Below are 23,883 nucleotides of genomic sequence, written 5' to 3'. Positions count from 1 at the left end.
GTGTGTGTGTGTGTGTGTGTGTGTGTGTGTGTGTGTGTGTGTGTGTGTGTGTGTGATGACATAAGTAGGTTTCCAAGTCAATGAGAGTTAGTTATGGAGGGTAGAATGTTTTTCAAATGGAATTTGAAATGCAACCTAGACCATTATGGCCTATGTGTCTAAGGTTGATTTTTAAAACAATTAGTATTGATGTGTAATATATTGCAAATTAATATTTATCGGTTTCCAAGTTAGACTCTTTATGGGTAGAATGCTAAATGAACCTAACATCAAAACATGTAGACACACTTGTGTCTATACACGCATTTATACATTCATGTTCCTAGGGCACCCCTATGCCTATCACTCACACACATACTCTTCCATATTCATACACATGCATGCACGTCTACATGCATGCATATATATACACACACACACATTTTCACTTTTGTGTTCACAAGGGAGGTCCCTTTATGTAAAAAACCCATTTCTTACCAACTAGATATAAACAAGTTTTCTAAAAACCATTTACTCAAAAGTGTCAAACTCTTGGAAATTTTGTATTTTCTCCCTAATCTAATAGAAGGAATGCTATTGGAATCAATACCTTATAAAATAAGATGTGTGAAGGTATTTAAAGGTCCCTCAAGGAATGACCTCATCCTACTTATGTAGGATTGCCAAGAGACTCAACTCTTCCACTTCAACCAACTAGTTGAGCTCTTCCAAAGCATGTAAAGTGTAAAATTTTTGCCACCATTAATATATGTGAAGTATATGAAAGTGTGAAAGCACCACCATTAGGAGGATTAATCAACACAATTTTACCAACTCCTTTAATAGGACAAGAGGAGTCATTGGCACATGTGGCAATATTATCCTTAGAGGCAAACTCAAGGGAAGTGAATAACCTTCTTTGCAAAAGAATATGCTTATTGGCACTACTTTCAAAGTACCATACATTTAAGTTTATAATGGACATGCAACACTATTGTCAAAGTACTACATATTTAAGTTTACAATAGATATATAAGAATCATGTTGAAAGGGGTCATTATTGCATTATTTGTACTAAATGCCCACTATTATTGGTATTGCACCATACTTATACATTTTGAATTTAAAGTTTCATTTTCAAGGGCCATATTAGCCTCTTTCTTCTCAGCCTCTTATACATAACTAGTTTAGAATAAACCTTAGTAACATGACTCTTGCATTATAATGCATACAAAAGCTTTTATTCTCATTCTTATCAATCTTCAAGTACTTGTAGATTCCTATTGGGATCCATGTCCTCATAAGTTAGTGGCTTCTTTTTAGTGTGGCAAATAAACATATTTCTTGAGAACTTCAGAGGAGATAAGGGGAGAGCGGCCACAGCGGCTAGCCAACTAGCCCCACCCCTTGGGCCATATTGTGCCCCCTCACTTCCCCTTGGCCACATGGCTCCCCCCAATCCCACCAACTATCCCCCTTCCTCCCATGACCATGCTCTCTCTCTCTCTCTCTCTCTCTCTCTCTCTCTCTCTCTCTCTCTCTCTCTCTCTCTCTCTCTCTCTCTCTCTCTCTCTCTCTCTCTCTCTCTCTCTCTCTCTCTCTCTCTCTCTCTCTCTCTCTCTCTCTTAGCTTATTGGACAGCTCAGGGTATCATCACATCAGCTTATGATTGAGAGTGGCAGATCCAGTGGCATCCCACGGGAGGAGAGGATATGCCCCCTTTGCAGATCAGAGGTGGAGAGTGAGGAGCATTTTGTTCTCAGATGCCCAGCATACTCAGAGTTGAGATCTAGATACACATTGAGCAGCTCACTTTAGGGATGCATGACTGATATGGATCAGAGATCATTTGGCCGTTTTCTGGGAGAGGCATGGCACATCAGAGAACAGAGCACACAGCGGGTCCCAGTCAGAGAGGGGCCCACCCAGATGACTATTACACAGTTCTATCAGACAGACAGAGTGAGAGCTACTGTACCAACCTCCAGCCACACCTCCGGGCTCACACTACAGCAAGCTGAGGACCAGCGTACCTGACGCTGCACGAGGATCCGTGGGTTTCAGACCCCACAGCCACACCAACAGGAGATCCGGAGGATTCTTGATCTACATCAACAGCAGACTGAGATCCGATGACACTCGACACATTGGATCTCAGATCTCCAGTTTGCTCTTTCTCCACCGCCGATGTACCACATCCTGCATCCAGGAGGGATCACCTGCTATTACCGACTTCGACGACTACTACTACATCCCAGGATAGTATATCTCCCTGCATCTGTTACATATACACATCGCACCACTTTATCACAGCCGACAGTTGTTCCCCTATCACAGCCGACATTTGTTCCCCTTTTGTAGCCATTATCTGGAATACCAAAGCTACATATGCACATACACATACACGACACTTATCACACTCACAGCACTGTATTTTCAGTTTCCAGTTCTTAGCTTTTCATTCAGCACTTTTATTTTGGATAGCTGGACCTCATAAGTTGTATCACAGTTTGTCTCATAGGCCAGTTTTGGTCTTTAGAAGACGTTAATATAACTTTCTTTCTCTCTCTCTCTCTCTCTCTCTCTCTCTCTCTCTCTCTCTCTCTCTCTCTCTCTCTCTCTCTCTCTCTCTCTCTCTCTCTCTCTCTCTCTCTCTCTCTCTCTCTCTCTCTCTCTCTCTCTCTCTCTCTCTCTCTCTCTCTCAACATTCACACACCTCCCATGGGTATTTCCACTTGGCAAAACACGTGATCCATATGGTATACCTCGCCCCACACCTAGATTATCTTGAAAAAAAGATAAATTCCCTCCTCCAACTCTATCAATTTTTCATTTTTTCCACCCTACACATAAAGACAAAAAGGACCCCACCTCCCCAACCTATAATTTAATCCCTCCTCTAGGATTAAACATATGGTGAGACTGTGAGGCTATGCTAGAGAGAGAGAGAGAGAGAGAGAGAGAGAGAGAGAACTTTGATAGAGTATGAGAGAAAAAAAACTCTAGTGAGGGTGTTCACAAAGAACAAGACAAAGAGAGCTTGATCATCTTGCCAACGCATCTTTGACATCCACCCTTTTCTATGTGTATTTTCACCCTTCAATCTTTTCCTTCACTCAATGGCACCCCAAAGATGCATTGAAATTGTGAAGCCTTCATTTGCAAATCAACATGAGATAACAAGTCAACAATAACACTTAGATAATCTTTGGCCTAAGTCCTAAGTTCTACTTACCCTACCACATTAAAACAATATCATGTCAATCTTTATTATTTTTAATGCATGTAAGAATCGTCAGGAATTAGATGAAGAATGGGGCAAAATAATGATGCAATCGCATCCAGAGTAGCTAAAAACCTATGTCTAGGGTCAAAAGATGTTGAAAATGGATGTTAAAAGACTGAGATAGAAAGAAATAAGGAAGCTACCCATGGGGACTGGTAGCTCTATGACAAAGGTCAAGGATTCAAGCTTCTTCTTGGACATTGATACTTGTTGTTTGTATCACGATAGAGGTATCATTCTCATCACTAAGCTCTACATCTAAGGCAAACAAGTGCTTTGGCTTGAGGAGCCATTAAGACTTCGTTTGAGGGCTTCCATAGCTTGATTTGGTTGGATTTGGACAAGCATTAGTAGTTGGAATTGATGCAAAGTAGCATCTTTGGATGCTCAAAATGAGGTTTTGGGATGCTCAGAGAAATTGGGTAGCATTGAAGCTTTCTAAGAGAAGAGGAATCAATATTATCTTCTATTTTCTTCTTCTCAAATGTATGTGCAGCAAAGGAAAATGTAAGGATAAATTTTAAGTATTTACTTTGGAGCTATTCTATCCATTTTGATTGAATATAGAGCATCTTGTAGAAGTCTAGATAGCTTTGGCAGTTCAAAAGCACTTCAATATTTGGGCCATAACTTTTGCATTCAATATTGGATTGAGGTTTTCTATAGCTCAAAACAAATAATACAGTGAGAGAGCTATAGATTTGTGTAATGATATTAGTTTTCTGTTCTCTATTTTACACAAAATAGAATTTTTCTAATTTGGATAGCACTTTTAGATAACAACTTGTACTTGGAGGCTCTAAAATTATTTCTAGCTTCAAACTACACATAGATTTCAATAGATTTGTCATGTAGCAACTCGTACTTGGAGACTCTAAAATTACTCCTAGCTTTAGATTCCACACAAATTTCAGTAGACTTGTCATGTTAAAGGATTTTTCATATTGCTTTATGCTCATTTTATAGACATTATATTGGGTGAAATTGATTTGTGAAGTTAATTTTATGTACTTAGTCTATGGTGGTCATTTTATGCTCAAATGATAGCCATAATACTTGGAAAAGCTTGCAAACATTGATGCACATTTGGGAGTACTAAAATATAACTTTTGCATCACTTTTCTCTCAATTTAATATTTGGATAATTGTCACTTGGCTTTGCATGGCACTCTGGTTGTTACAATCCATTGGACTATTCTGAGCTTACTGTTGGGTATATATTTTGATGTTTTTTTTGTGTGCAAACATACTTTTATCATTATGGATTCTTCATCAAGTTCAAAGAAGACATTGTTCAATATTGGAAAAGCTTGATGGAGCAAACTTTTCATATTGGAAAGATCAAATATACAATGTATTGGTCTAAAAGAAGCAAATACGGTGCTCAAATGTAGTAGGATTAAGCCCGAGGACATGGATACAAATATATGGAAAGAACTAGATAAGTTTTCCACTCCACTCTTATGTTGGCATTCTCAAAGTTCATGTATTTTAATGCAAAAAACATAAAATGTACATATGGTGTATGGAAAAAGCTTGTCGACATGCATGAGAAAGAAAGTGTAGCCTTGTAGGTTTATTAGTTGAAAAAACTCATTGATCTCTACATGGAGGACTAGGCTTCAATGTCTAATCATGCCAATGAGTTTAACACTATTTTTATCCAATTAACATATCAAAATATTATGTTTCATGGTTCACTAAAGACCATCTTCTTGTTTATCACCTTATCTGAGAGTTGGGAAACTTTCATGATAGCCATTAGTAACTCAGCACTTATAGGTGGTCTAAAGAGTTCTAATGTTAAGAGTAGTTTGCTCACTAAGGCATTCATGCAAACATAAAGCACATTGATGTAAACTATCACTTCATCAAGGAGATGCTTGAGGATAAGTGCATTGAGCTTATAAACATCTATAAAGATGATAATCCTACATATCTTCTAATGAAGAGTTTACCTTCTCAACACTTTGTACACTGTAGAGTGTTGATAAGCATTGGACAATATCTTTACTTTCTTCTTATGCTCCCATAGAGGTACATAGGCCTTTAAGTGGGAGATTGTTGGGTAAAGGCCAATTGTCACATTTTAGAGCATGTACCTCTTGTATAAGTACACATTGCACTATCATATATAAGTGAAGATACCAAAGAATAAGGGTATCATTCATTTTGTATCCAAATAACTCTCTTTGTTCTTCTCTCTCTCTCTCAATCCTCTTGCACTTTGTATATTCTATCTTGCATCCCACAGTTGCTTTTTTCTCAAATTTTGATACTATCAATTGATTAGTATTAAGCAAGAGGACTAAAATGACATTATATAGAGAGTAAGCCATAATGCAATCCTCTTTTATGGCCACTCAAGTTCATTGACATTCTTATGCTATTAATGTTGTTTGCCTAAAGGTGTAGTTATGTACTATTGAGAATTTTTTATTGCACCATGAAGACAAAGATATACATGTTGCTCAATAGACTATTAAACATGCTAGCCCATGTATCCCTTTGTGTGTGGAAGTTGGAGAGAAGACTTTGAAGGTCCCCCATGTACTAATTTGGAAGAAAAAGAGATGCTTATGGTCAAACCAATCACAGAGAGAGAGAGAGAGAGAGAGAGAGAGAGAGAGAGAGAGAGAGAGAGAGAGAGAGAGAGAGAGAGAGAGAGAGAGAGAGAGAGAGAGAGAGAGAGAGGTTCATCCTCATTGAAGTGTCCAACTCAACCTCTATTACGATTTTTGTGAGAGGTGTTGTGGTTACTACATCCTTGGCTACAAACCTATCTACATATACCAATATGTTGCTAGAATTGAGAGAGAAAGAGAGAGGATGGATGGACAAATAGAGAGATAGATTGATTGATTGATAGGTAGGTAGGTCGATAAATAGGTAGGTAGATAGGTAGGCACATAGACAGACAGACAGATAGATAGACAAACAGATACATAGATAGACAGACAGAGAGACAGGTAGGTAGGTAGGCAGGCAAGCATGCAAGTAGGTAGGTAGGCAGGTAGGCAGGTAGGCACATACATACGCACGTACGTAAGCAAGCAAGCAAGTAGCTAGATAGATGGATAGGTAGGTAGAAACAATAGCTAGATAGGTAGGTAAAAAGGTAGGTAGAGAGGTAGCTAGGTAGATATGTAGATAGGTAGATAGATAGATAGCTAGATAGGTAGATAGATAGACACACTGATAGGTAGACAAGCAAGCATGTAGGTAGGTAGGTACGTACGTATGTACGTAAGTAAGCAACCAAGCAAGTAGCTAGATAGATGGTTAGGTAGGTAGAAACAATAGGTAGATAGGTAGGTAAAAATGTAGGTAGAGAGGTGGCTAGGTAGATATGTAGGTAGGTAGATAGATAGATAGCTAGATAGATAAATAGATGGACACACTGATAGGTAGGTAGGTAGGTAGGTAGGCAGGTAGGCAGGCAGGCAGGCAAGCAGGCAGGCAGGCAGGCAGGCAGGCAGGTAGGTAGGTAGGTAGGCAGGCATGCAAGCATATATAGTAGGTAGGTAGGTAGGTAGGTAGGCAGGTAGGCAGGCAGGAATATATAGTAGGTAGGTAGACAACTAGATAGATAAGGTAGGTAGGTATACAACTAGGTAGGCAAGTTTTGAGAGAGAGAGAGAGAGAGGACGTGCACTCACCTATACATGCCACATTGATGAGACAGACAAAGTGCATTTGGCATCCTCCCTTTCTAACAAACAACAAACTATTCACTTGTTTCCTTCTCACAGGTTTAGTAGCCCTCAATTTTTTAAAGGTTTTTATTAGAAAAATGATTTATTTAGTAAAATCCACTTGTTGCAACACATCAATGTGAAAATGTCTTGATGAAAAGATAAAAAACAAATTTTTCTTTTGTCTTTTTGTGCTTTGGGAGTAGCTTTAAGCCCACATGCAACATCTCCCTCTAACTCTTTCTCTAAAGTTGGGCGTAAGGATTTTAAGCTACATACATTATAAAACCCACATATGCAATAAGTTGAGTAGTGGAAGTACACTTTTATCAATCTTGCTTTTCAAATACCCTCATGAAATAAAACTACAATAAATAATTTGGGATGCATGGGAAGCAACTTATATGGTGGTTGTCTGGTGCAATGGATAGTTTTGTTGTGGAGTCAAGAGTTGGGATAGAGTGACTAGAAGATAGGTAAAGAGTAAACAAAGGGAGGTGAAATATCATCTTTTGGGGTGTCAAAGTAAGATCCAATTGGTGTTTACATACACAATAAGAGCTAAGGGAGATATGTATCCAAGCCCTTTAGGTGGGCTTGTTCAAATATGTTGTTATAGGCTGCATGGTATTTGAACACAAACATAACATGGGAATGGCTGCTTGCATTTGAAGACTATCACACGATATTATGTCAATCATATAGACAAGGGGGACTAGTTTATATCCATGTATCTATGTATTATGTCTAAAGGACTGCTACAATGTGCCCAATGTCATGTTGAGACTATAGGTAGGCATTAGTATTAGTGTGGTGAATATACAATAGTCTACATCCCATCAAAGCTCGCCAAAGAGTAAGCTCATAAATGTGATGGTGGAGACAGATGCAACATAATTCTCAATACAAAGAGAGTTTATAGTGATAGTGAGATAGTCCCATGAAAGAGGCCACCCAAATCATCAAATGGATTCATGATGATTATGTGAAATTATGGTGACTAAATCAAGAATATATATGTACATTATTGTGGGGGGGCCTTTGCTCAACCGCCAAGACCCACGGACCACTTTTGTTTCAAACATTGCAAGCCAAGCACTAATGGCTACCTGTCACATAGCCAACGTGCTACCTATCCATGAGTGTAGTGAGCTTACCTCCATGCCGATCAAGTTACCTCCTCTCCCGCACACTCCAGTAGCTCCACGATCCAAGTTCAAGCTTCAAGCAAGCTCCATCCTCAAGCTCCACACTCCAAGCTCCATTGCCGTGAGTAAGACAAGAGAAGAGAAGAGAAGAGAGGAAGAGAAGAGGATATGGTGAAGAGCTTCACCCTCTTGATCCCTCACTCCCACACACTCACTCCCTCACACTCTCACGCTCCCTCTCTCAAGAGCACACACAAGCAGCAAGGAGAAGAGAAGAAGAGAAGAAGAAGAGGAGAGCCACTTTTGGGCACACACAAGAATGAGCTTCTCATTCACTTTTCAACTTTATACACAAAACCCTAAATCCCTTTTGGCCAGTCATCCCCTTATCCCCTTTTTTACATGGCCGACCATGGCCTAGGCCATTTTTCCCATTGTCTTTCTATCTTCTTAGCTTCCTTCCTACCACCCATTTACCTTTACAATTTGCATGGGTGAGAGCGTGGTGCTCTTTAAATTAAATCATGATGCGCTTATGCTCATTTATGAAAGTATTGACTTGCACTTTTCCTTGTGTGCCTTTTTCCTTTATTTAGGACTTATCCGCACTTCTTGTACTTTCATATTTTCTTTGGCGCGCCTTCGTCTTCTGTTTCACTTTTTCCTTGGTCTTTGTCTTCTACTTTATATTTTTCAGATTTTCCACCTTGTTCGTCTAATGATTAACATTACCCCCCCTCCTAGATGAGTGCCAGTCCCATGGCACTCACCGTCGTAGGTGGCAGGCTTTGGCCTGCACTAAAGATGTGGGTGGAAGGGACATCAATGGTTGCCATGGAGGAGTGTTGGTGATGGTGTGGAGGAAGGTCGTTGGGGGCACATTGGTGGCCTAGGTGGCTAGTGGCAGGATTGTTGGAGTTGGTGGTAGGGCTGCTCTCTGTTGGGGATTTCACTGATGGCCAGCACAAGTGTTGGTTTGTTGGGGATTCTATACATAACGATTCTTGGTGGGCTTGCAGGATGATAAAGGATAAAAATTCAGAAGTGAGTGTCAATGAAGAGTGAATGACACTTTCGTTGGAGTCTTCAATACCTACAATTGAAAACCTCTCATATGTGGTCTCTCCCTAGGGGTAGTGCTAGTCTTCTTTATCGTGCACAAGACGTAGTTCAATTAGTTTGGGAGACAAGTCGAACTCTAAGTAAGCTGAGAGTATTGTCCTGCACTTGAGGACCCAAACTGTGTATATATTTTGGTGTAGATATTATGTGAGTGCTCGTGCATACTTAGATATTACGTCAATTAGAAGACCGGGGACTGGTTTCTCATAACAACGTGTGGGTGAAGCAAAGTTGTCCATGTTGAGAAGAAGTATACATGAAGGTGTATGAGACATTCTTTGTGTTGTGACTGCACGACATAGCATAATTGAACACAGGGGCACTGCACTTTCGATAGCTGGGAGCTATTGGACCTATGTAATGAAGACAGTGTACTTTTTATGGCCATTCATGTGGTGCTTACCACAATTGATTTCAATGGTATTAAGGCAAAGTGCAAGAGGGAATCATGCGAATGGTTCAGGGTGACTGGTCTAACCGTAGATGAGACAAGCTCCCTAGGTATGTCCTGCCCTTGATGTGCCAACAATTGTGGGTGATGTTAAAGGGCTAGGGGACTAGGGACGAAGCCAGTTGACCAAGGTCACTAGACGTACCTAATTTGAGGACCCCTAGGTGCTGTGCTGTGATTGTGGGTGCTTCTTATCTTTTTGTTCTTTTCTTTTCTTTTCTTTTTTCCTTTTTCATTTTCTTTTTGTTTTCTTTTTCTTGTTCTGTTTTCTTTCTTTAATTCTTCTTCTTCTTCTTCTTCTTTTGGACTTGCCTGAGTACAACCATTGCAATATGTTGAGGCTATCAACCTTTCAATGGGTTGGGAAATGTCAAGCATCGAAGGCTTAGGAAATGGATATTACAGCGATAAGTGTGTCTTAGCCTCATTGTTGAAGAACCAGTTGTTGAGATGGGGAGATACACTTGAGATTTTGCAACCCTCTTTGGAACGTGAGATGTTGGTACAATTGAGGTAAGAGCTATCGTGAGTGCCCGGTGTAGAGTGTAACCCAGAAAGAGAAAGTGGTTATGATCATGCTTTGGGCCATGCGAGGTGGGTGATCGGCAAGGGTGATTTTCGCTTTCGGCAGCATGGCTTTTTCTCGGCTCTTCGTGGGGTTGGTGGTCTTGCAGTGTCTTGGGTATTGAACACTTTCGCACCAAGACCTGCATCATCCTGCATCCACATGACACTTCATGAGAGTACATGCATGGCACATGCCGCAACTATAATAAGCCAATGCAACACAAGGAGATATCACTTATCTGAATTCCATGGTGTTGACTTAGATACTTATCACTTGTGCTTGACTATCTTTTTCTTTTACTAAAGCCGTGAAATATATTAAACACAGATATATATGAAAAGTTTATACAATTGGGAAACCTGTCAGCACTTAACCATTTAAAGACAAAAAGTCATGACCATGTAAGCATTTGATAAGCCTTTTATACAACATGGGGCTACTCTATTTGTACGAGGCGGGGTGAGTCTGGGTGGTCAGGCGACTGAGGCTCTGCTGGTAAGGGGCTCCTATGAGGCTGGGCGGGGAAGATGTCAGTCGGGACCTAAATGGTGTAGTCCCTGGCTGCCACTGTTTCCAAAATGCTTTTGAACAATGCATCAAATTTCTGCTTGTCTCGAGGTGCTCTCTTCTCTTTGGAGCACCTAAGGCCCCAGCTTTTGGGAAGGGCCTGCACGGTCGGAGTTGCCACTCCCCGGGCATTCCCTTAAGCTTTTGTTCCCTGGCCTGGGGAGTTTTTGGCCTACATCCGGGGCGGTGTCGCTTGGGTCCTTGTTTCTTTGCATACCTTTTAAGGGTAGGTAAGTAGCGTTCTGGCAGAGGAGCTTGTGCTACCTACTCCCTCCGATGGTGAATAGCGTCCTTGCAAGCCAGCTGCACTGGGTGCTCCATGTCGGCTACCGTAGGGGGACCCGCAAAATGCGAACCAAGGATTAGACCTTGAGGCAAGATAAAACTATTTGCATGGAAGGGATTATACAATGGGTTATCTAGCATATATAACGAGGAGGGGTAAGGTGAGGCATGCAACGTTTGTTGTAGAGGGACAGCCCCCTGTTGATGTTCATTTTGCCTCCAGTCAATTGGCAGATCTTGGCTTATGCTACGCTATAGGAGTGGTTGTCATGGAGTGGAGCAGGGCTCATCCCTGGAAGGACAGACTGAAAAAGGGGAAAGGTGTATAGAAAGGGACGGTGCTCCATCTACACCATTAGAGATGTTGGTCAGAGCTTCATATGGCGATAATGAGGGTTGCATGCCCTCCTCTTAGAGGCAAGAATAGTCACAAAACTTCTAAATGTGTGGTGAGAGGAGGACCTGAGAAGCTCAGCCTATCAAACCCAACTCTTCTCCATACGTTTGACTATCATTGCTTGTGTGTGTTGATATTATCTATACAGGGTCACAAAATTCATTATGTATTTATATACATGTTTACAAATCCATGTGACTTCATGAGGATAAAAACTAATTGTAGAACTCAGGATTGTACTAGAGTGTGGCACACACATCCAGTACTCGTGGCAGCCTTCTTAATAACATCAGGTATTTTGCAATGTCAAGTATCATGGTACCTTGTCCGAGTCTACTTGCAACATGTAGCTCCTCCTCAATGAGAACCTTATCAGCCAAAGAGTTCTCTTGGCCAGTTCCAGCTAAGTTTGTACCCCGAATGGCAGTTAGCATTCGAAAGGAAGTTGGTGCCACATAGGTTAGGTCTCTTTGAGACCACCATTTGGCCAATCGCTCTTCTGAGACTGTCATAATTTGGGCTCCTAGTTTGGCCATTGCAATACGGTTTTAAACCAACGTTTTTCAAATTGACTTTAACCCTTCGATTGTCACTTTAGTTGCTCTATCCCTAAGAGATTTGGTTGGCAAAGCACACCATTGAATGTTACAGCTAAGCATAGTTCGTCGGCTTCCTCGTCAGAGGTGAGTTGCATGCATTCATGCAGGAGCCTGTCATAGTGCTTGCCAAGATGTTCTTACTCTTCCCAAGATAGCGGAAATGGCAAGTATTCTTCAAGCTGCTCCTTAGGGAATGCACCCATGTATGCCAGGACATAGACACGTGCAAACACTTTGAGCTTAGCATCCAACTCAATTAAGCATTCTACGACACTTCTATGTTCAACGAGGGCTTGCTCGGTTGCTATCTCATGCAAGGTTCTAGGAGTTCCCCTAAGCTTTAGCATAGCTAGGGGCTAAGGCCTAGATGAGCAAGATTGGTCAATGCTAGGGTTGCTTATGCTCTCGGAGTTTCCATGTTTCCCTTGAGGCTTTGTGTTGCGTCATGGTTCTCCTTAGATGTGACTGGTATAAATTTGTCACCCTATTGTGACAGTGTTGTATCCACTCTTGATTGGTCAATGCAAGTTATGTTGTTAGTGGATTGAGTGTTGCAAGCAACCGTTGATGGTAACGACTGCTTTGATTTTTCAGAACACACGGATGTGTTTGAGGTTTCATCACTATTAGGAGAGACATCAATGGGTTTAGTGGTGGATGGTCTCAATGCTTTATTCCTCAGCTCTTCGGCACTCTTGGTTTCAATCTTGTTGGGGTCTATAGCCACTTGCAACTGCCATTGTTTTCGTTCTTTTCTCTTCTTTTTCTTAGGCAATCAAGGTGTATCCCTTGAAGACTCGGGACCTGGAATTAGGTCAATCATCGATGTGCTTGGCTGGGCCTCAGCATACTCTTTCTCTAGTGTGTCCTCATGGGACATAGCCGTGGCCTACTAAATAGCCTCGCTAGGTTGTGAGGGTACAACTGTCTCTCTTTTTGGAGAGTCTAGATCTTCAGCCAATTTCCTTCTGTTTAACTCCTCCAACCTAAGCTTTAGGCGCTTTGGAAGTGCAGGAGTTGTCAAGGATGTTGGTTGCGGCACCTCCTCTACAAGTGAACTGCTAAAGACACGTTCCGCAAGGGGCATTGTCACGGCCAGGGATTGTGACTATTGTGATCCCTGATTGGAAGTAGTAGTAGTTATTTCACTGGACTAGCTACTGCTAGTAGATTGCAGTGTCAATTCCCTAGGGCAATCAAAAGCGGACGTGTCTTTTGTTGCCCTTTGAGCATTCACTTGTGTAGATCGAGCATGAGTTGATCTAGTCACATTAGGTTGCACAGGCATATCCTTGGGCCGAGAGCTACGGATGGTGTCATGTCCCACCTCTTGGACATTTGGCTTAGATGGAGATAGAGATTGGGATTGAGCAGTTGCACTTGATGACTGATGTTGTTGAGATATCGAGCTCCACTCGTGATATGCAAGGGTGATCGTTATGCATTTATGTCACCGACTTGTTAGTTACAGATGCGGTTGGTACACCGCCCATGAATAATAGCTAGATGACAGCTATCCTTATCTACTCTGGTTCATGGCTCAGTTAGTATGCCACCTTAGTTAGTTGAGTTTGGTTTGAGACCCATATATAGGGTTCTTCTATTTCTTTGTACGAGAGTTCTTTTGACTTACACAACTAAGAAGAGGAAAACTGTTTTCAGCCTTCACCTGTGTGTGTATTCCCCCATTGTGCAAGCAAGAAAGCTACAAGTGAGACTCCTTCCTTCTCTCCCACAATCTTGACATGGTATCATAGCCTTGTTCATGGTAAGGAGCTCAAGAAAGCAAGCCAAGTTCGCGGTGTTCTAGTAAGAGGACTAGTGTTGCTTTCATTTTTCTGTTTTGGGCGCAAGTCTCTACAGGTAGCATAGCCGGAAAGTGCAAGAGTGCATTGTCTTAGATTGAGAGACCCTTCGCGGTGTAGCAAGAGGGCAGTAAACGTTGCGGGCGAGGGCTTTGGCCCTCGGTTGCTCTGTTTTTTTTATTTGAGGCCATTTCAGGGCCTGTTTTGGAGGCGAAAGTTTTCTGCACGCACTCAAGAAAAGGCCCTGTTTTATGTTGTGCGACCATTGTTCTACAGGTCGGTGAAAAGTTACTATAGAAATTGCATCGTATGCCTGTGCGCAGAGACATTGGGAGTTACAGAATCATCCTTGTTGCCTGTTGATGCAAAATCGTCACTAGGAAGTGACTGTGTGGTCAAATACCACTTTCGTCAATTTTGCATATTTGCCCTTGTGAGGTTGAAGCTGTGCTTTTTGAAGTGACAGAGTTTTTTGCAGTGTTCTATAATGGCATCTGATTCTTTTTCACAGATTGTCACTGAAAAGCTTGACAAGAACAACTTCCAAGGATGGAAGTTTAGAATGATGAATTTCCTTATGGGAAAAGGATATTGGGAATTTGTTGCAGGAAATGAAGAAGAACCAGTTCTTCCTGATGTTCCCAGTCAAAGCAAATGCAGGCATTTAAAGGATGGCATGAGAGAGCCAGAAAAGTTATGTACTAGCTGTCTATCAGTATTTCAGACTCTATGATTGTGCATATTTAGGATGCAAGTAAGCCAAAGGAGGCATGGGATACTTTGTCAAAAATGTATAGCACAAATACGCAAACTAGGAAAATGCAGCTCAAGCAAGAGTTGCACAATGTGCAAAGAGAAAGTATGAGCATCAATGACTACCACATGAAGGTGAAGAAGATTGCATATGCACTTGCTTCCATTGGGTCGCCAGTGGAAGATGATGATTTAGTTTCTGTGACCTTGAATGGTCTAGGAAAGGATTATGCACAGTTCCGAACATCCATTTCCATCCATGAAAGATTTCCTGATTTTGAGGAGTTGATTGCTCTTCTAATTTCTGAGGAGTAGAGAAATGGTGGTGCATCTTCTTCAAGAGGAACTTCAAAAGAAGCTGTCTTCTACTCAAATGCTAGAAGAGGTAGAGGCAGAGGTAGAGAAGGCCGATTTGGAGGCCGTGGTAGAAATCAGAATATGCAGCAAACTCAAGAAAACCAATCCTATGGAGATAATTCTGGAGGCAGGTGGAGCCAAAGAGGTCGCGGTGAATGGCAAAGAGGCCAAAATGCAAACAACAATGTTGAATGCTACTACTGTGGTAAAATGGGTCATATGGCTAAAGACTGCTATAAAAAGCAGAATGACATCATAAATGGAAAATTGCAACAAGGGAATTATGCACCTTCTAGTAGATAGGGTGATGACAGAAATGAGCATTTGTTTATGGTGCAGCACATGACCAATTCTGTGACAAGTGCAGAAGAAAGCAACAAAGTGTGGTATGTTGACTTAGGTGCATCAAACCACATGACAGGTCATGCAGAATGGATGCAAGATGCAAGGAAAATGGAAAAACCAGGATTTGTGGAGACTGGTGATGATACTGCACATCCTATTGTGCAGATTGGAAAATTTCCTTTGTCTATGCAAGATGGAAAAAAGAAATACCTGTCGGATGTATTTCATGTCCCGAATATCACCAAGAACCTGGTTTCTGTTGGTCAAATGGTTGAGCAGGGCTTGCAGGTCAGATTTAATCCTCATGGATGCTTTGTTGAGGATATGAAAAATAAAGGTCGCTCGATAGCAAAAGGAAATAAGAAGGGCAAAATGTTTACGTTGGATGTAGACATGCCTGAATTGAGTGCAGCAATGTTTGCACATGGGACTGGTGCAGTTGTAGATATTGATATCTGGCATAAATGCATTTGTCATGTTAATATACAGCGACTTAAATCAATGCAGGCCCAAAATATTATTGCAAGATTGCCTAAATTCAAGGTTGCAGAAATGCATAAGGTATGTGAAGCCTGTCAATTTGGAAAACAGGCAATGAAACCATTTCCTAAACATGTTCAAGAGAGTAAGAAGCCATTGGAATTAATCCACTCTGATGTGTGGACTACTAAAGCTGCATCTCTTGGAGGCTGTCATTATTTTGTCACTTTTATTGATGACTATAGCAGAAAAGTTTGGGTGTATTTTATGAAAAAGAAAAGTGAAGTTTTTGGGCATTTCAAAACTCTTAAAGCTATGGTTGAAAAAGGAACGTGCCTACAAATAAAATGCCTAAGGTCAGATGGAGGGGGAGAGTACCTCTCAAATGAGTTTGCAAGGTTCCTGCAGGAGCATGGTATAAAGCAGTAATATTCATGCAATCATACCCCACAACAAAATGGAATTGCAAAAAGAAAAAACAGGCATATTGGAGAGGTATCTCGTGCCATGCTCAATGAAAAAGACTTGCCAGATTTTTATTGGGCTGAAGCAGTTGCTATAGCAGTCTACATAATGAACAGGACTCCCACTGCAGCAATACATGGGATGACTCCAGAGGAGAGGTATACTGGTAGAAAACCAGATATTTCTCATTTGAAGATTTTTGGTTGCATTGCCTATATTCATGTGCCAGATGAGTTGAGATCCAAGTTGGATCCAAAAGTTGAGAAGTGCATCTTTATTGATTACTCTCTACAACAGAAAGGGTATAGATGCTATAACCCTTCTGCTCGTAAGTTTACAGTGAGCAGAGATGTTGATTTTGATGAGATGAGTAGCTCGTATAAACCAGTAAATGTGATTGATGATGTAGATGCATAAAATGGCAATGCTGCACAGAATTCACAACAGCAGTCACAAAATATTAGTGGACCTGGAGTGTCCTCTAGCAGTGGTTCACATTCTTCGCCATGGACAGGCAGATTGAGATCAAGAGAATCTCCTGAAAACAATGCAGATAGTGGTATGCAGGTTTCACGAAAAGGAAAAGAGAAGGTAGATCAGCCCATGTTTGATGTGAATGCAGGTCACTCTTATGTGGGTGGTGAATCCAGTGGCTCAGAACAGAGCATTGATGATGAGTTGGATATTCCTTCTATTGTTACACCTGGAGTAAGGAAGACCAGGGATGTTTTGAGAGCACCTGGGAGTGAACCTACTTTGCGTAGGTCTACCAGAGCTAGGTATCCTGTGGACAGGCTGAAATATAATGGATTTACAGCCATTCACTATGCCTATATGGTCAAAGTGATACAGGAACCAGAACCCACTTCTTTTGAGCAAGCCATAGGAAAAGAAAAATGGGAGAAAGCCATGGATGAAGAAATGGATGCCTTGGAAGCAAATGCTAGATGGGAATTAGTACCTTTGCCTAAAGGTAAGAATGCAATTGGTTGTAAGTGGGTTTATAAGGTGAAGCACAATGCAGATGGTTCTGTGAACAAATACAAGGTAAGATTAGTAGTCAAGGGGTATGCACAAACATATGGCATTGATTATGAAGAAACATTCAGTCCGGTTGCAAGGATGGCAACCATAAGAGCAGTCATTGCTATGGCTGCATCAAAGGAATGGTCTTTACATCAGATGGATGTAAAGAATGCCTTCTTGCATGGTGATTTGCAAGAAGAGGTATATATGGAGCAGCCACCAGGTTATGTGCATGCTGTTCATCCTGAGTTTGTTTGCATGTTGAAGAAATCCTTGTACGGCTTGAAGCAAGCACCTAGAGCATGGTCTGACAAGATAGGACAGTATCTTGTCACTATTGGCTTTCAGATTTCCAAGGTAGATTTCTCACTTTATGTGAGAAAAACAGAAAAAGATATTATGCTACTTATCATTTATGTTGATGATTTGATTATGACAGGTGACAGTGATGAAGATATCCTTCATGTGAAAATGCTATTGAAGCAGAAGTTTGAGATGAAGGATTTGGGAGAGCTGTGTTATTTCTTGGGCATTGAGGTGATTAGATCATCAAGTCGGATACGGCTCTTGCAGAGGCAGTATGGATTGGACATGCTGTCCAAATATGGGATGACAGGCTGTAAGCCTATTTCAGTTCCTTTGGAGCAGAATGTGAAGCTGAGCGCAGATACAGGTGAGCTTCTGGAACACCCTACTATGTACACACACATAGTAGGAAGTTTGATTTATATGACTATTACCAGGCCAGATTTGAGCTACGTTGTTGGATTGGTAAGTCAGTTTATACAGGCTCCAAGGAAACCAGTTGCATGGATACATTGATGCTGATTGGGCTGGTAGTATTTCTGATAGACAATCTACCAGTGGATATGTGTTCTCTTTTGGGAGTGCTGCAGTCACTTGGAACAGCAAGAAACAGCCTACAGTTGCCTTGTCGAGCACAGAGGCTGAGTATAGGGGTGTAGCAATGGCTGCATGTGAGGTAGCTTAGTTGCATAAGCTACTTTATGATATGCATCAGCCTCTACAGATGGGCCAATTGTCATTTATTGTGACAACATGAGCAGTATACACTTGGCAAATAACCCAATCTATCATGCTAGAACAAAGCACATTGAGATGCATTATCACTATGTGCGAGAGAGGGTTTTACTAGGTCTTATTGATCTAGTTTATGTCAGCACAGAGGATCAGGTAGCTGACATATTCACGAAGGCATTGGGCGTAGAGAAACTGCGCAAGTTCAGAGACCTGCTTGGTGTGCAGGAATTGGGATTGAGCTCGAGGGGGAGTGTTGAGATATCGAGCTCCACTCGTGATATGCCAGAGTGACCGTTGTGCATTTATGTCACCGACTTGTTAGTTGCATATGCGGTTGGTACACCACCCATGAATAATAGCTAGATGACAACTATCCTTATCTACTCTAGTTCGTGGCTCAGTTAGTATGCCACCTTAGTTAGTTGAGTTTGGTTTGAGACCCATATATAGGGTTCTTCTATTTCTTTGTACGAGAGTTCTTTTGGCTTACACAACTAAGAAGAGGAAAACTGTTTTTAGCCTCCACTTGTGTGTGTATTCCCCCATTGTGCAAGCAAGAAAGCTACAAATGAGACTCCTTTCTTCTCTCCCACAATCTTGACAGATGTTGTGCTTCCTGTGTCCATTTAAGGAAAGAGGGTGTAGGAGACTTGGGACTCCTAAGTGGCTCCAACACTAGCTAGAAGATTTCCTCATGGCTGTTAAATGATTTTACCATTTTCTTTGTTGAGCATTTAACCTTGCCATGAGCAATGTTGTGCCTATGATGCCTATTATTGTCTTGGGGAATCAAAGGCTCCTTGGGCACTAGTGGCTTTTGCGTATCCTCAACGATTACATCTGATATCTGCTCCTCAAGCACTCTAGGCTAAGGATCTACCCTTCGATTAGTCCCGTTTGGTTTCTTGATTTTGACCGTGAGGGACTTAGTCACTCCAATGTTTTTGACTCGAGACTTAGTTTTTCATTTAGATCTCCTCCTACGCTTCTTTGCTCTTAATACGATCTAGCCTTCAGTCAACAAAGGGGGTTTAGCAGGGGCGTTTGGCACCCAAATCCATCAGTTACCTGCATAATACCCTTGAGCACGTAGCAACGCTTTGGATATCCATCGCGGTGTTGTGCTGACCCTCCATCGATGCCTTCGTCTATAAGGCTTGGGCTTCTTTTGGGGTCTTCTACGATATTTGTAAGTCCAAAGCCCGTCTTTGGCATTGTCTCTTGACCTTCTTGTTTCAGGCATGGCCTCACGCACTGGTTCTCGTTGTTCAACCTATGCTTGTATCAACTCTTCCAACAAGTTCTTGCTCTCATTAACAGGCTTGACTGTTATGTCAACACCTTCCTTACCTTTTCCTCAAGGTTCGATGAGGTTACCCTTGCTAAAGGTTGTGACTATCCTCACACCCGGTAGTGTCAGGTGTATCCTCTGTGCTACATAGTCGGCCTCACACTTGGTCGCCCTTTTGAAGGGTCTTCTTAGGAGGGTTTCCTTCTTGCAATTAGCACTATTTGGAGGAACATGAAATAGGATAGGCAAGCTTTCAGTTTCAATTGTCACAAGGATTTTGCACTTCCCTATGAGTACTTGTGAGTGGCCCCCCATAAGGGCTAAGAGTTGCATTAGTCGGTGTGAGCTCTGGTTAGCCTAGTAGGGTCTATGCTTCATAGGTCAAGATATTAAAATCTGCTCCTTCATCAATCAAAGCATCGATAGTATGCTCTCTTTTCGCGGTGAGTTTAACCCTGAGATAAGCAGATGGTACTATGTCTTCATCTTCCAGGTCTTGGCTCATAAATTTAAGCCTTCCGACAAATGCCCTTGGGTCCCCAATTGCACGACCAGATGTGGATTCTCCACTGATGTCTTGGATCTCCGATGCAGTGCTATTCAAGGTGCATCTATCGTTAGGACTGTCATATCTAGTCATCCTTGGCGTTGTAGCTTGATGTTGTTGCTTTTCGCTTTGACTAGATGAGTCCAAATGCAATACGTACATGTTTTTGCAGTGTGGCCTTTTTGCCCTTGTTGGCTAGATTGGCCTATTGAGGTTCTAAGGTCTCTGTTCGGGTATGGGCTTTTGGTTGCTCTTTTGTAAGTAAGAATCCATGCTCGTGTAGAGCCATTACTACACTAAGGTCTAATTTGGAGGACCTGCCACATAGTGTACATTTTCTCTCCAACCTACCTAGGGGATGTGCGGAGGGGGCTCTGCCCCCTCCGCGAGGGTCCGGAGGGCTGTTACAGTAAATGCCATGCGCAATTTGAAGGACAATTTATAGCCAAGTTTTGAACTACTTGCTCTAGATTTCAGCCCAATGATAGATCTATGATGTGGTATTGACTCTATCTGGTATCTCAGTCAGTTTCAGGGTCTACATGTTTAAATTTGAAAAAATCCAAATTTGGCCAAACAGGTCTGAATTGCAGGGGTCGAATGCCCGATTCGGCCCCTGTCCGAGGGCCGAGTAGAAAGGGCTGAATGTAACTCGTCCGAATGTCAAATTCGGCCAGTCTGAGTCTAGTTGTCTAAGGGCCGAGTGGCCGAGTGGACCGAGGGCCAAGTCAGGTGGGTCAAGTCTAGTGGGCCAAGTCAGCAGGGTCGAGGGCCGAATTTCAAAGTTGGTTCGAATACTTCACTCAGATGCAGGGCTGAGTGAAAGGTGTCCGAGTGTACTGGGCCAAAATGGTCGGATGGTCCAAGGGCCGAATGGCCGAGCGGTCCGAGGGCCGATTCTAGGACTCGGCCCAGAATTACCATCACTCGGACGGGTCGAGCGCGATGAGTTTTTTTCGTCAGACTTCAAAAAATTCGTCGTGTCGAGTGATGGAGGCCTTTCTACTGGTCGAGCATCTCCAGATCCAACCTACTCATGCAGTGGAAGGTGTGGAATTACCTGGGCTCGGCAAATAACTCCTAGACGACCAGATCGAAGCAAGTCCATGCGATGAAGCTCTCTTCCTCTCTCCTACTCTCCTAAAACCCTGCAATGCAAAATGTGGCCTTTCTTGCCACTCCTCGCCCCTTACCACCCTGCCCAGGCATACCCTCACCTTAATCTTGCTTCCCTTACTAACATTTAACCCAAATTTTCATTTTTTTTCCTTCTTTTCCTGTTTCAGCATGTTATACAGCAACAGAAAGCCCTATTGTTTGCTTCAATTTTGCTCCTATCCTTTCTAAATGCAAGAAAAAATCATAAGGAAAATACCTACACTACTCCATCATACTTTCCCAAGTCCAAAACAACAAAAATCTACTTGCTAAGGAGATCGAATACGTCTTCAAACTCCCTCGCTTCCTACCTATCTACCTCAAGCACCGATTCGAGGAAAACGCTACTTTAATGCTCGATTCGAAGCGTGCAAGTGCACAAGGCTTGAATCTGTTGGTCCCAGCAATGGAACCAAAATGTGGGAGCTCCTGCTCAACCGCCAAGACCCACGGACCGCTTATTGTTTCAAGCATTCCAAGCCGAGCACTAATGGCTGCCTCTCACATAGCTGACGCGCTACCTATCCATGAGTGTAATGAGCTTACCTCCATGCTGATTGAGTTACCTCCTCTCTCGCGCACTCCGGTAGCTCCACAATCCAAGTGCAAGCTTCAAGCAAGCTCCATCCTCAAGCTCCACGCTCCAAGCTCCATTGCCACGAGTAAGACAAGAGAAGAGAAGAGAAGAGAGAAAGAGAAGAGGAGATGGTGAAGAGCTTCACCCTCTTGATCCCTCACTCCCACACACTCACTCCCTCACACTCTCACACTCCCTCTCTCAAGAGCACACTATTATCCAAGGTGTGCACGGGAGTAATGGATACTTTTATCTATCATAGTATATGTGATGTACAAGAGTCACAAAAGTATTATATGTCAAATAAAGAAACTAAAGAGACTACAACATGCAAAAGAGACAAATATTTCCCACTCATTCTAAGTGTCCCATTTTGTCAACAACTCAAAATTGTAAAAAGTGGAAAATTGGCAACATGTGTGGTTGCACAAAACCTCCCATCATGGGTTTATCAAAACCTAAATCTTGTGATTACATAGTTCCCCGAGTAACAAACCTCCAAAGCTAAAACAATAGAGGTCAAATGCAATAGGGCACTAGGCAAGACACAAAAAACTATGTCTCATGATTGATCATTTTATCAATTGTAGTATGTGTGATGTGCAAGAGTCACATAAGTATTATATGTCAAACAAAGAGACTAACGAGATCACAACATGCCGAAAGAGACAAAGATTCCCCACTCACTCAAAGTATCCCATTCTATTAGCAACTCAAAAGTGTAAAAAGTGGAAAATTGGCAATGCCTGGTTGAACAAAGCCTCCCATCATGGGTGTACCAAAACCTGAATCTTATGGTTGCAAGGTTCCCCAAGCAATATGCCTCCAAACCTAAAATAATAGAGGTCAAATGCAAGACGGCACTTGGCAAGACAAAAAAACCTCTATGTCTATACGTGTGCAGCTATAATATAGAAAAAGCAAGAATTGGTGGAAATGTTCATTTTCAAAGCCGCATTAGCAAAAGGAAGACCACCTATCAGCATCTGCCAAATAGAGACCTTGCATTTGAAGGGGGTTTTATTAACCCAATCCACCATCATTGTAGAAGTCCAACAAGGGTCATCTTTTTTATATCACATGAAAAAATTTCCTTGTCCATCAATAATACTTGATCCCTAATAAGAAAATGATAGATCTCATTGATTTATGCATGCTCCAAAATCAACTTGCCTTAAATTTTCTAGTCCTACAAAGGCCAACCCAAGGCCATGTGTGGAAAGAGACACCAAGCACACAAGGAGTCCAACTCGAGACCCACTAATCTTAGTATCCTTGGGGTGTATGAAATACCCATATCCTTGCCAAAAGGACATTGAAGCTTATTGTGACACTAGAAGTGCAATAATAATAAAGTCGAGCCCTAGTCTCGTTATTTAATTTAGCTTAGATTAAGCTTTTTTTTTTCTTGAGTTATGTAATAACCCTAGATGAAGCCACAATTTGAACTTGCAAAGAGTTTGCTTGTAACCTATTATCTCGTAGATCCAAAAGGATTTTAGCATCACCAATTATTTCAACATGGCATGCTTATCAACATCAATAGCATGCAACCATGAAGTATAACTATGGATATTATGATGCAAATTTCCCACCACATTTATGTTATAGAGATGAAGGCTAATGACCAATGCACATATCTCTAAAAGAAAGAGCATTGAAGAGCTTTTTGTGCATCTCTACTAATTAGATATAATACATTCATCCTAGATATCTTATAATACTTCCTTATGTAAGACCTCCTCCCAACCTAAATCTATTGTCTATTAGGGGAGATTTGGACTCAAGTTTGGGCCTTTTAGTTTTAGAGAGAGAAAGTCTCTCAACCAATAGAGTGAGAGCTATCATTACAATAAAATAGGGTTTTTTTAGTTTTCAAGTATTTTATCTCATATTTAAATATTTTTAAAATAAAGCATTTTGAGGTATTTTTGGAGCATA

The sequence above is a fragment of the Lygodium microphyllum genome, chromosome 1 (assembly GCF_053477565.2).
Source record: "Lygodium microphyllum isolate KBCC chromosome 1, Lygodium_microphyllum_v1.1.10, whole genome shotgun sequence".
Classification (NCBI taxonomy): Eukaryota; Viridiplantae; Streptophyta; class Polypodiopsida; order Schizaeales; family Lygodiaceae; genus Lygodium; species Lygodium microphyllum.
This window is presented reverse-complemented; position numbering follows the sequence as displayed.